Below are 14,678 nucleotides of genomic sequence, written 5' to 3'. Positions count from 1 at the left end.
ACCATCAACTTTTGATGTATTTATTTTATTTTCATTAATCTTCACAGTTACAAGAGTGTCACAACAGTCTGAAATCTTAAATGATGAAACCTTTACTGTGCTTAGCCGGCAAAAGCAAAAAATATTTAGCTCTTGCTAGTTTAAATCACCAAAGTTTTTCACTATTTCTAAGAAAGGGGAGGAGAGAGACAGGAGGGGGGGGGGGGGGCTAACTGCTTCACGGGTGAAAGCCCTTGCACATGAATATTTAATGGTTGCATTTTAACCAGAGTCATAAAATCCAAGAGGATGTGGCTGAAAAGAGAGCGGCGAGGAGTGTGCAAAGTAGGCTACATTGTTTCTTTATAGTCTGAGCGGAATCCCTGAAAGTCATGTAGCTCTTTTCTGGCTGCACAGTGAAGCAAATATGTAGATTGTGTCTGGCTAATTTAAAGCCCGGGCCACATTTAGAGATGTGTTGCAGCCTGTATTCGCACGGTAAGCAGCTTGTTTTACAGCATCGTGAAGAAATCTTCCACCTTTTAAGGGGCTAAATTGAAAATCTTCCATTTTGACACTTAAGGCACTCAGGAAAATGGATTTGACTTAATCCATTTGGCCAGTTGACCAGATTCAGAGGCAACATCTTATCAATACACATCAATTCTAGCTTAATGGAGTTTTAGCCACACACCCCTAAAAAAAAAGTATACGTGTGACTATCTCATCTCAAACCTCCTTCTTCTCCTTCTAGGCTTGTCATGCATTTTTAAAACTCTGGTCATCCTTCCGCTGAACCGGACTTACAGCAGACAGACACTGAGCCGATTGTTGGGTTTGATAAAGCTCTGTATTTGTGCGTGGCCGGGTTATTTCCGTGTGCGTAAGCTTTGCTTCACTGAGGCGATCGTGTGTCATCCAATATTGAATCTGGTTAAATGGACTCATAAATTGCAATCACTTAGCTCAGCACCAACTATTACGTTTAATATTGCTCCGTGCGAAAGGTCAGGCCTGCAGTGGATCAGGTTCGTGCAACCCGGATAACTCCGCTGCCTTTTTATGAGTCTTTTTTAAGCTCCACAGAAATCAGCTGCCAGGCAAACCGACTGTACATTTCTTAACAGCAGTGGCTACTGTTCATGTTCCCATCCTTAGGTACCCTTTTTAATGCAGTGTTAAACGTGTGTGTGTGTGTGTGTGTGTGTGTTTGGAAGCTCGGAGATAAAACAGTAGTCGATGTCCTCAAGGGGAAACAGAAGGCTTTCCCCACTGAAAGGTCCAAAGTGCAGTCGTCCACTCCGCCCGGCAACAATGGAGCGGTTGTGCAAACGGAGCCATCAGCTGCGCCGGCGAGCCCGGCGAACCAGCTTATCAGGAGGCAGGGTGCGCTGAGCAGTGGGTGGGGTTGGTGGTAAGTAGAGGTCAGAGCGCGTGTGGGGGGCTTTGTGTGGTGTTGAGTGGTGTACGAATCGGGTCATTTGGAAGCTGGGCTCTTGCTTAAGGCCGCAGAGACACAGGTGGGTGGTGCTCTCCGCGTGACCCCTTTTGTGTTCACGTTTCAATGGCAGTGACAGAGTGTCGATGTGAATATATGGGTCTGCGCCAGTGTGTTTAACCGCCGGATATTAATATCACAATGAGGTAATATTGTTTGTATACTTGTGAAAACCTGTCTAAAGGAGTCGTGATTTTTAATTAGTTTTGATATATTCTCTAAGCCGAACCAGTAATCAACAGATCAAGAAAATGTCGCAAAAACCCACAATGAGAATTTATTACTTCCAGCTGTTGTGGGAATGATGCAGCTGATGTCAGTCAGATAATGTGACTAACAACTTGAACTAACAATATACTCCATTTAATCATTATCCAATCTTCAGCTATAAGGTGGCTCTGAAAAGTTGGTAGCTAGCCTTGCATTAAAATCCATTGTACCTCCAGATATCATTAAAGGAAGAAAGGAAAGACTTTCTTTTAGTAAATCAGTTTGTTTGTTCTTTTTTTTTTAGCCCAGAACAAGATGTCCCACACGCCTCGAGGAGGCAGAACGTCGGGGGGAAATTGGCGTTTGGCTCTATAAAACTTCAATAGATCAATAGTTGGTGGACACCGGTATCTGTTCAGGAATCCAATTATTTCCATTACGGTTCAGGAAGTCTGTGAGAGATGGAGGGTCAGTTGGTGTGGATGCGAAAGTGAAACTTTAGAGATACTACTACTCGAACTCTCCTCCCACCTCCCACCCGACCACCACCAGGTCCGGGGGAAAAAGCACTGGCAATAAATAACACTGCATCACCGATCTTTTCACAGTGATATGTTTACTACTGTCTGCCTTTTTTTTTTTTTTTTTTTTTAATAACTGCGAAACCAAATGAGTCCCCTGCTCGTCTCTCCCATTCTGATTCTAGGCAGCGCAGTTTTGTTTGGTGGCGGATGTGTTTCTTCTCTCTGAGCTGTTTGAGGTGTTGGAGGAATGTGTTGTGTGCTCAACGAGTTTACTCACTTACGAGATGTAGTCTGTAGTGCTTTCACTGCATTTCCTTAGGGACGCAACACTTTGGGGGGGGGGGCGGGGGGGAGAAGGGAAGTCTCGAGGTGCATGTGTTAGGCTTTAGATGTGACTCTGGGGTGGTAAATATTTAGAGAGCAAACATTTTGATAGCAGCAGGTATTATAGTTGCGGGAAACATGCTGGGTTTTTATAAGAATGTAAATGTCAGCATATTGCACGGCACAATGCAAAATGTTTAATTCTTGCTTGGGGGAAGAAAAAAAACAGCAGTTTAGAAACTCTTTTTTTCTTTTTTTTTTACGAGTCCGGCTTATTTTGATGTAGCTCGCCCACTGAAACTCATTCCCCTCGTTCAGGGCCTGTAGCCGCCCACGAACAACAAACACATTTGTTCCGCCGCTTCACCTTTTTGGCTTTGTAGAGGGAAGGTGCCAAAGGTGGGTGTTAAACATGTCAAGCGCTATCTGCCTTCTTTACTCGGCCCGCTGAATATTCAACGGCGTTGATGCTGGTTTGAGCCTTCAGCCAGCCGTGCAGAGGACCAGCAGCAGCCTCCGAGGTCATCAAACAAGCCTGACCTGTGGACGAGCAGCTCCTTCCATCCTTCCCCAAAAATCCTCCATCGCGCTACTTTTTGTCGCCCCGAAGCTGACAATCATTTCCTGTTCCAATTTGCGTGGCATGCAAAAGGGAAGCCATGCTGGGTCTCCCTCTAAAAGGCTCCAGGGGACGAGTCAGTGAAGGCACGGAGGGAGAATATAACCGGGTGTAACCCCCCGTGTTCTGCAGTCATGCCCATTTACTCCCCCTGACACCTCCGAGGACACGCTCTGACCTCTGCAGGGAGCTCGCTCCCTCTTTTGCTCTCACCCATGCGTTTCTCCTCTCTCCGCTCCGGGAAACCGCACCGAATTCCTTGTGCGTTACCAGAGCTTTCGGGAGGCCCTCGTCGCCGCTACCGCGGCCGACATGCGGCGTGGGGGGGTCAGACTCGCTTAGCGTGACATGGAAGAACGCGGTTGTCTCATTAGGTACATGTTTTCTGTGTAAACATGTAGAAGCTCAGATGAAACGCACTTTACAGGGAGACTTCAGAGCGGGACACCGTCGGCATGGTTAACGCCGTGGAGTCGTAATTTGCGGGGTGTTGCGATGAGATTTGAGCAGTGAAGGAAGACGAAGCTGTTAGTCCTGCATCCACAACTTGTACTCGAGCCTTTTTGGTGGAATGTTACAAAGTACATTTGCTCTCTGAGATATTTGTAATTCATGCTTCTTTTTCATATCCCTGGTAAATATTTCCATTACAGATTAGGTTTTGATATACTTAACATACAAAGTTCCAAAATATGATGCGCTGTTAAAGATTAAACCAGCCAACATGAACCACTGTCGACTATTTTGAATGGAAAATTATTCTTTTGATGAATTGTGATGGTAATTGATATTTTACACCACATTTTCATACAACATTTTGAGGGGTGAAACCAAATAATTAATAAAAAATAAAAAGAATACTTTATAACTTGAGAAAATTTACAGCAAATGGTGACCTGTTTACAACACAACAATGATCCCATCCCCATGAAGATAAGTTAAATATTGACTATCCTTTTGATTAATTTGAGTCGTCCTTCTGAGGGAAATATGTATTACTTTATCTGCTAGCATAAATGCTTGCTAGCTGCTCGCTTACTCTGCAGTTTAATGCTGAGCTTTGGTTCACAACTTATTTTGTTGATGTGTTTCACCAACTCTGCAGTTAAAAATAACCTTAAGGTGTTAGCAAACGTACATTTTGGTATTTTAAACAATTAAACTGGCCATTTTCTCAATGAAATAATGAGCTAAGTGCTCACAATGCTACAATTGGTACTAGCTAATTTATTGGCTGAAGTTTTGTTTACCATTTAACATGGCCTCATTGCACATGATTGGATAACATGGAAGATTATGTAAACTACACATTTGAAAAGTGACCTTGACTTGACTATAAACTGGGAGGAGAGGAGCAGGGAAGGCCCGCGTGTCAAGGCTTGAGCGGAGGGAATTTCATCTGCTGTCATCTCCCCGTTGATTAGTATTGATTGGTTGGGTTGAATTGGCCTCTTGAAAAGGATGTTGGATCAAATAATCCCTCATTCTTGTTTCCCAAACTCCACTGCGAGGGCCCGGAGAACGATTGCATCAGTGGCTTTCCGAGCGCGGCAGCAAGCTGAAACATTTCCTGCGGGGCTCTGAAAAAGACGGTTGTTCTGGCCTCCGTGTTTTACCTCTTAATGAGACTAGGGGGAAGTTGACCTACCGAGTAATTGTGACAAACACGGGCGACGGGGCGAGGGGGGAGAAGCTGGGCTTTCGCCCTGCCCCCTTTTTTTCACTGTGGTGGTTTAGAAAAAAAAAGAAAAACCTCCCTGCACCTGCGCTTTGTATGGACATGAATCTTTTCCCAGACAAAACGAGGAATTCACTGCAGCTTGGAAGGATCCCCCTGCGGTGCGCGGATGACACGGTCTGCTGTGTTGCTGCCGCTGCCGCTGCCGCCGCCGCTCGGCTTTGGATGGGGGCAGCTTGAGTGTAATGATGAAATGGAAAAGTTCCGGCGCAGTGAACACTTGCACGCAGAAGGTAATTGGAGATTGCCACCAAAGAACTGCTTCCAATTCTGCTCCACAAGATAGACAGACCGCACAGTTTGATTATGTTTGGTGTTAACGGAACGCCCTCTGTAGTCGAAATGGGATCCTGTTCAGAGAGATGAGAAGGCGAGAAAGCAGCAGTCTGCGCTGTTTTTATTACAAAAGTCACATCAACATTATTATTTCAGTCGGATTCAATCTCAAATTCTCACCGTCGAGGTGTTTCCGAAACGCAAAGGACACGCACAGGAGCCAGCACAAATGGGTTCTGGCATCCTATTCTTAATTTATGAGACCTGAGTGTTGTGGATTAAATGATTGACAGGTTACGGATTGCCCGGGATCTCCGCATTAGTGCAGCGTTGTTGATCTCTTTGAGAGCAGGTGTTTGAGGCTCATGTCAGACCCGTTTCATTAAGAAAAGGCTGCAGATTGGTGGTTCTTTAGCCACTTCAAGCCTGATTTGACACTGGAAGGATCGGAGTGTGTTCAATGGAAAGCAGATGAATGATTGATAAGAGAAGCAAAGCTGCTTCAAATCCTGCTCCAAGGACATTAATAATGAAACACACTCTGAGCGCCTCAGATTTCATCACCTCCTTCATTTAGCACTACCGTTTCTTGTATTTTGTTACCTTGCAGTGTTGTTTCGTAGCATTTATTTTTTGAAATGATCTGATTTTGATTTGGACACACGGTGGATATTTAACATTTTATTATTGTTTAGAAGTTGTTAGTCCACTACAAACACAATATTACAAGCTGCATTCTTTTATGTGTTTAATTGTTTTGTAAGCTTTTATGTGATGACATTTTTTAATGTGAACAATTAGAATAGTTGTGATAATTATTCTCATATTTGGGGATACATGGAAACGCACGTCAATCTGTGTATTATTTTTTGCCAATTTTCTATCAATTTCCAAAGAAAGTATTGATACTTTTTAGCTAAAGATTTATTTTGGTTATGCTCAATCTTTCTGCAGCAAATGGCTCATTAAACTCCACCAAGTTCTGCTCACGGTGGTGCTCAAAGTTTTGACTTTTTACTTTTGAGTTGTGAGTGCCGGAGGTGCCAAAACACATAAAAGATGTTTGAAGAGGAAAAGGGAAAACGAGGATATGTTTTTGGCAGTGTTGTTGCTCTCTGAAGCTGCTGCTCCTGTCTGCACTGGAGATCCCGCTGCTCTGCATGTGTCTGTCAGGCTGCATGTCATCCTGCCATTGTTGAGGCCAGAAATCGGCACAGGCTTCCATTGTTCTACACACAAATCTGCAGCTACAGGCAGTTCAGCCCAGTATCTCTGCACTCTGTCATGTTTGTAAAATAGAGTGTCACCTCGGCATGGATAAGAGGTCGTCACGGCTTCTGCTGCCTCCGCCGGCTCTTTGTGGTTCGGATGTCACGGCGGCACCGAAGCCTCGTTAGTTAACACTTAGTCGGGCTTCAAGTGCCACTGTGGCAAACAAACAGTGATTGCGAGCAACCCTCACCCGCTCTCGACAGTAAAGAAAGACGTGCCTCGAAGTGGATCAAAGTAATCCCTCCCTCCCTCCTTCTGTCTGAACGCTTCAACGCGTCGCCGTGGTCCCGGCCACCAGCGAGTGGGGATCGCTCGGCTCGTGGAAAAGCTTTCCGACTTGACATTTCTTTGCCAAACTGTGTTTTTGTTGCCTGGTGCCAAGCCGCAGCGAGGACCTTTTTGGAGTTCGGTGGGTCGTCCGTCGTCCAGTGCGGCTGATGGAGGTCGACTCTTGTGTGAGCTGTATGGGCTTTCTTCGTGTTGTTTTGATTTTATTCCTAGGTACCTGATTTAACACCTTCCCTTCGCCGCCCCCTCTCTTCAGCCCAGGCGGGCTATGTGTCGCATTCAATGGCGTCGCAGCATGGCTCCTTGACAGGCAACAGCAAGTAACCTTTAGTTCACAGGGAAAAATGTTTTTCCGCAGAGAGACATTCACTCTCATGTACTTATGGGGCCCGACAATATCCACTTTGGCACCAAAGTCATGAAGCGCCCTCGCGTCGAGCCAAATAAATAACTTTGTTCGCATTAAAACCCTGCAGAGCTGCGCATGATGCCACTAATGCTGCTTTGTCCTCCCAGCTGTCTTGGGGTCTCCACCGACTCCTGAGGGAAATATGGGGCTAATTAGCCGCTACATGGTCCACTATGTTTACTAGATAATCAATGACTTTGTGAGCCGTACGTTGCTGGACAGGCAGCACGCGGTCGATTTGGTCGGAGCTTTTCCGTTGAATGCAACGTGCTTGAAAGTGGTGTAACCAAAAGAAACCGGAAGGTTCACCAAAATAATGAGCTGAATGGAGCTAAAGCGCTGTGTGCATAACTAAAGGGAACAGGGTGAAAGGTTAGACAAAGAGTGAAGGATATGCAGTGCATTCATTTTTCCATTGCTAACACAAAAAATATTGAGTAGGTTTAAATTTGCAAAGGGGATATCAATGCTGGGCTTTGTAGCGGCGGTACAGAGTACCGATCAGATACCAGTTCATGATTAATTGGCTGTATATCTCCCCGTAATCTGCTAAAGTCTACATAATTGGTTCAATATCGTTTCCAGCTATTTGAGCATGTTATTCAATATCACTATTGGAGTGATGAATCCCTGTGATTGATATCTGTCTGCTTCATGTTTCAGGTCCAGTTATTATAGAAAATGATTTGAAAGTCCTTAACATTGCATACGTTATGCTCTGTGTGCTAGATCTAGCTTATGCGTGTTATTCAGGGTCTTCACTTCATCACCATCCGATTCTTAATTTGTATCTGATTGATGCCCAGTGTGCGTTAGAACACATGGCCCCGGTGTCTGCAATGACCCGCCGGGTTCTGGTGCCGTGCTCTAATAAGCCACCGGACATTTTTTCAGCCAGCGCTGCGTTTTGCTACGACACGTGAAGGGGTCCCTTGGATGAGAATCACCTGTCTGTGGTGAGCCCTGAGAAGCAAAGCCCCATCTCCTCTAAAGGCGGCCTGTCACCGCGGCTATTAAGACTAATAGTGGCAGCCTGTGATAAGCAGAGTTAGCTGGATTCATGACCCGAGCGCCCCGCGCGCGGCCAGATCATTTCCACTTGTGTGTTTTTCTGCTGATGCGTTTAATTTTTTTTCTCTCCCCCTGTCCGGTGCTGTGACAGAAGCAGGAAGCCAGAGAGTGAAGAGAAAAGGAAAATAGAAAAGGGAGTGATGGAGCCTTGGGTGAAATATTGATCCAGGGTGGAAGCGGGGCAACAACAATGGTACATTATATTCTCTGGTAGCATACAGATAAAGTCCTTTCTGGTGTTGATTGCATATCACATCAAATCCATCCCATTTTTGTGTCAACGATAGTGTCTCGTCTGAGGCCCGATGGCCCCGTTCAAGGTAAATTGCATTAACAATGTCGCAGTTGGATGAATCACAGACCCTGCTTTGAACACGTTTTTAACCGAATGTTTCAGTCAGTGTCTCAATAGCCTTTGACGGTTAGGACATTATTTCAGCTTCTACAATATGGCTTTGCTTGAGGAACAACAGTGCACATTTGTGATGTTTAATTGGATGTCGTAATGGAGATCTGGAGAGACATTAGAAAAGCCAGACTTCCTGCCCCAAAGTAGAGCGACGTTCTGCCGGAGCTATTTAGTTTCTGCCTTAGCACACGCGTTGAGCTCTTTCATTTGCCCATCTGAGAGATGGCGCAGAAGAGCCGGCCCTTTAAGGCACCGTGATTGACTGCTCGGGGTGTTTGGTAGCTCCGCTTTCACCCCATTAACTCAGATCTCCCGGTAAAACTAAAAGCTAGATGTTGCCGGGCAAGAACTCCCTCTCCCCTCTCTGCCTGCCGCCACATTGCCGGTGTGAGCCAATTTCCTAGAGATCACTGGAGGATGCTGTCGGAGCACTTCCCCCCCCCCCCCCCCCCTCGTTCTCTCTGCGTAGAGTGTCCCGCTTAATGCTTTATAATGGTTGACCATTATTTACGCGTGGGGATAAACAAAGAGAAGCGAGGAATTGATGGAGTAATCCACTCTCGTAGTCATTAGGAGATGGAGGGGCTGGTGGGAGCGGCCTCCTCCTCCTCCTCCTCCTTATGCCTCTCGAGTCGAGCAGCTAATGGAAACGGGACTCATTAAGACACCTTATACTCCGACGCACCCAAGATCATGAGCAATTGCTAATTGATTGTCGTTAGCGCTCTCGCAATGAGACGCTCTGCCCGTTTTCTCGTTTGTTACCAACGGCTTTGTTTTCTTCCCCCCCCCCCCCCCCGTCTCCTTCACTTCATTATTGATGTCGCTGTTTTTCTTTCTCGCCCGGAGAGCCCTCCGCGACGGAGTCATCTCGGCACTGTTATACCTGGTTGGCTGCGGCAGTCCCAATCCAGAGGAATACCACAAGGACGTCGCCGTGCAAATTCTGAAGCCTTTCCTATAATTAGAACGTAGCAATGCTTTAAGAATCAATACCGTGGACCCGCTAATGACGTGTGTGTGTGTGTGTGTGTGTGCACGCGTCCAATAGTAAAAGGGCGAGTGTAGAAATGGTGCTGGTAGAATAGCAGGGAGAGGCTGGTTCTTTCTGTGACACTTTGCTTATTGGCTCTGGAAATTCCTTCCTCTTTCTTCTGGAACGAGCGGATTGTGCTCATCTTGGCCTTTTTAATCATTTCCCCCTCCCAATAGTAATGTGATCTCCTTCTCCTCCCTGGATTCCTCTGTGTCTGCTCTCCACCTTTCTTCCCTCTCATTGCTTTTTCTTTTTTCCTTATTATGGGAAAGGAGGAGGAAAAGATAAGGGAGGGAAATGAAGAAAGGGTGCAGAAAATGCAAATAGAGGGCCATGGCTCTTTCTTGTGACAGATCAGGCCTCATTACACCCACCTCTCTTTTGCAATTGGCTCAGGACGATCTCGTTCTCCCTTCTATTTCTCCGTCTTCGCTTGTCTCCGTTACATTAGGAAGTCTCTCACCTCTTAAACCCGCGGCGAGGGGTTGGAGCACATTCAGGTGACCAAAGAGGGCCATAAGATTTGCTTTGCACATGAAGGAGGACAGAGATTGGGAGGTGGAGAGAGAGAGGGGGGGGGGGGGGGTGATGTATCATTACTATGTCTGTGGTCAGACGGTGCAGCATTTCTTTGCTTCGGCGCTCCAGCAGCATGCACCTCTATCTCTGTCTCCCTCGTGGGAGTTGCTACCTTCTTGCTCTGATAGGGAAAGACTGCAGACAAAGGAATGGAAAACACCGGCTCATGGGCTGCCCTCGCTTTCGAAACAAGATATACTGAAGAGCGAGAGAGAGTGGGGGGGGTGGAGGAGGCGAATACTTATTGGAGGCATCCATCCATGTAAATATCATAAGCATCCCTCCTTTGAAACGGAAAACAAAGACATTTCTTTAACATTTTCTTGCACTGCAGTCCTGTTTAAAGACTGACGTTGACGCACAATACTTACTTGTGTAATTGAGCACTGGCAGCTCTCCTGTGAAAATAATAGTTGTAACCACTCACTTTCAGTTTAAGTGACTTCAACACTCTGGTTAATCTGCCGGCTCGTTTACAAATCGCCTGATTGTCTGACTGCTCATTTCTTGTCTCGTTGGGCTTTATTGTAGCAAATGGTTTTGGTGAGTACAGTGGAAACTACTAAAAGAAATCCGGGGAGTAGTAACACTTTCTAGGATTTGTAATCTTTTTCATAATAAACATGTTCATTCAACTGTATCATTGGAGCTGGAAGCTTTCATAAAAATTCCTTGCTTTTTAACAATTATAAACAGTGATTATGATATTACAATTACATCACAACCATGGCAATTAAGATCCACTGTGGTCTAATTTATAATAAAATTCAAGTAAGAGAGTGACCCGACATTTTTTATGTGCTGTAGACCCGGGCTTCAAAGAAAGTGTCCCGAAAACTTACGTTGTAATCACCCTTTTTAATTAAACTTTTAAAATGATTCACAATGGAAAGAGAAGCCTTTTTGGAATTATTTAATTGTGTTACTCATTTAGGCGATCCACAATACAAACAACCGATGCTGGGGGGCAAACGCGTTGGGAAGTTGTGCACAGCAGGAAGTAAATTACCTGCATTTGCATGAAGAAGACAAATAATTGGTAGTTGCTGTGATGCTGATCTGCTTGCACTGCTGTTTTATACTCGGGGTGTTTTTGCCTCTGTGTGATGTATAGGTCATGTGCGTGCGTGTGTGTGTGCGTGCGTGTGTGTGAGGCACCACATAATTACAGCAGGGTTGGTTAACAAGGCATTTATGTTAATCAGTAGAAAGTGAAGATTGAAAGCTAACTGAGCTGTGGTCTCATGCCCTCTAAATGTATTACGCTAAAAGGCATTATCTTTAAACCTGTGCTCATCACTGCAAACCCGATCCTTGTGGCTTTGCCTTTTATGACTATCTCCGTCCAATGTAATCCTCCCGTATGCATGTCCTGAAACACCAGCAGCATGCGTGTTGGGAGATGTTCAAATCCCTTCCTCTGCTGCCCTGAACTCTGGGCGTCAGCGCTGTGGATGCTCAAAGCCCGCACTGTGTGAACGGGCATTTAAAACCGCACAAATCCAATATTGGTGATCCTCAGTTTGCACGTTGCTACGTTACAAACCAGGCAACCGTGCTTTGGTGAAGCTCTTCGGGGTTTCTCGGCCGTTATTTCCACAGTGTGCCATTGGTGATGTTGGGTTACAACCCGCTTTACATTCAGATTAAATGCCTAGTGAAACATGAAATGTAACCTTTTTTTCCGTTGCAATGACCCAATCAAAGTGTTACATGACAGTAGTTACAGGTGTGCATTGTAAACACGCTCGCATCGTGTCTCCACACACTCCTTTTTCAACGTCATTCCAAACGGCGAGGTTGTCATTCCTACGTTTCCCCCTTTTGACTTTGAGTGCCTTTGTCGGGCGTCCTTTTTCGAAAAAGTGGGGATGCGCGTCTGGTTTGATCTTTGCACATCGCGAGCATGTTGGCAACAGGAAGCAGCCTTGAGGAGGCGCCGTGATTTCTGTGCCGATGCCGAGCGCCGTGGAGGAAGTTGAACCGGAGGTCAAAAGTTTCAGAGATGTTTTTTTACTTACCGTCACCGTATCATCATTCATTTCCCTCAGCAAACGGCATATTCAACACCACTAACGCTAAGTCGCTCAGCACGTTAGTGTCTGAGTTACGTTTTTATCACCTCGGCTCATTGTTTCCCTTTTTTTTTCATTGAGGCCCAAAAAGAAAGAAAAAAACCTCCCTCTTTAATCCCTTCTATTTGTTAGCACAAAGTTAAAATGCAAATGAGCCACATAATGGCTCCAAAGAACTGGCTCGCCGGACGGACAGCCTGCGGCTCTCAAGAGCCTTTCCCACCGCATTCAGAGTAGAGCCAGGTGACACTCACTCCCCAGGTGTCCCTCCCCCCGCCATGCGCCTCAGCTCGGCGGGTGGCGTCCAGCTCGAAACCCACCTTCCCGAGCTCGTGGTTTGTTTTATTTTATTCTTTGCGCGGAGCCGACAGTTCCTCCTGGTGCTGCTCGGGAAGGAATGAGTCTGTCCAGTTGCAGAGGCTGCAGCGGCTGCAGCGGCAGTGGGGATTTTGACTCCATGAGGACCCAATTAAACCTGGGAGGGCCTCTCTGAAGGAATAATAACAATGATAAATGCACCTCTGTGGCCGGCTTAAGAGAGGCTGGGAGGAATGTTTTATTGTGCTGGCCTGTCTTGACACAATTTACTCCCAGCTTCTGTTTTTTTTTTTTTTTTTTTGCAGTATCAGGACGTTGAAAATCTCACCTTGTGAAGGTTTATTATTTTTTTCTAGGCGAAGCCTGGTGTCATCTTTTAGACATTCTGATGACTGTGCTTTATGCAACATCAAACCCTCTCTGCATGTGCTTTGAATTGGCTCGGGGTACGTGACTCCCTGCCAATAGTACAAAGAATACGTGTGTGTGTGTGTTTGTCTGTGTGTGTCTGTGTGTTGCAGTTGCACACATGATTAGAGCGGGTGTGTGTGTGTGTGTGTGAACACTGTTTCAGTGCGTGTCATTACATTCGAGGAAACGTATCAATTGAGGTTGCTAGGCTACCGTTAAAGTTGTTTAACTTAATAATTGAATTTAATGATAGCTAAAACAAGCCTTTATTTGGGGGTTTTATGCAGTCACCTGAGACTCAAAGTGTGTCAGGTGGTAATTCACAACAAAACTCTTTTAATTAGATAACAGTATTTTGGATTTGCACTTTGCCAGCAGTTTGTCAATTACTGCTCGTGGTTTCATACTGCCAGTCAGTCTTTGTCTGGGCCCGAGCCTCCTCCTCCTTCTCCTCCTCCTCCTCCTCACGCGCTGCGGAGCCGTGTTATTGTACTTAAACAAATCAATTCTGTTGCAGTTGAGCTTTTTTTCCTCCGTCCCCCCGTCATTATGAACTGTTTGCAGTGCAGAGCACATTGATTTTTTTTCACAGCTCTGGAAAAGCTGTTGATGAATAGCACAGAGGTATCTGGGGAGAATCTGGCTTTAAAAAGGAGGCACCCAGCATTTCTCCTCCTCCTCCACCTCCTCCCTCTCAACCCATTGAGCCCCCAGCGCTCCTTCACTTTCTCTTTTCAGAAAACGGAGCTTCCAACTGGGAAGAAATGCTGCCTGAAAAATCTTCCAATGATTAAAAAACAGAGATTGAATAAAGGCTTTGCCGTCCTCCTGCTGAATGTGAAAATGCACCTTGTGGGTAGACGGCTTTTTATATTTGGAGCATTAGCCGTGTCCTGTCAACCATATCATGAGCTCAGGGGAAGCTCTGGTTGGGCTGTAGAAACGCTGCGTGTCAGTAAGCGGGCGCTTTGTGACAACGATACACTAACAGGATGCAGCTATAGACTTTAAGAAGGGGAGCTGGATGCCCCAAGCTAGCGCGCTCCACACTCACATTCACAAATATCGAGGAAGAACACCGGACCAAATGTCTTGGTTCAAAAAATGTGAAGGTTGTGAACTTTTCCCTGAAAATAAATGGTATGCTCTAGTAGAACCTTAAAACACTTTGAGAGTTAGTTATTCTCACTTGCTCGGCTGCAAGTAGATAGTAGACAATGTTATGAACAGCGTGCCCCCACCCCCCCGCAGCAAAAAAAACAAAATAAATCTTTATCATTTGCGTTATCATATTCCTCAAGTGAACCTCGGCAATAACTAATGTGGTCATTTTTACGTCTCTGAATGTCACTGGGCAAAGCTGTAAGTGAAGGTCTCTGTTAATAGGCTTATCTGTCAATCAGGAGTGCATTGTGAATGCGCCGCGGCAATGAGCTTACTCCGTGGCGGATGTTGATGATGATACCGCACTGATCATCGGTTGCTTTAAAAAAAAGAAAAATGCATTCGCCCTTCATGGCCACGAGAGCGTGAAGGAGCTTATCCGCGCAGGGGGAGAAGTGTCTGACGTTAGGCGAGGCGCAGATGGAAGCCACTCGGAGCCCCGAGGAATCCGCGAGGACCGAAATCATCGAGTGGGCTT

At 45.8% G+C, this 14,678-nt stretch overlaps 1 protein-coding gene across 5 annotated transcripts in view; it reads left to right on the top strand.

Annotated features, from left to right (window-relative positions):
• The window catches only part of LOC119212522 (zinc finger MIZ domain-containing protein 1-like), a 92,218-nt gene that overhangs the window by 10,344 nt on the left and 67,196 nt on the right, over positions 1-14,678 (top strand). The gene's annotated exons all lie outside the window — the stretch shown is intronic.

This window comes from Pungitius pungitius, chromosome 21 (assembly GCF_949316345.1).
Source record: "Pungitius pungitius chromosome 21, fPunPun2.1, whole genome shotgun sequence".
In the NCBI taxonomy this organism is placed as follows: Eukaryota; Metazoa; Chordata; class Actinopteri; order Perciformes; family Gasterosteidae; genus Pungitius; species Pungitius pungitius.
This window is presented reverse-complemented; position numbering and strand designations above follow the sequence as displayed.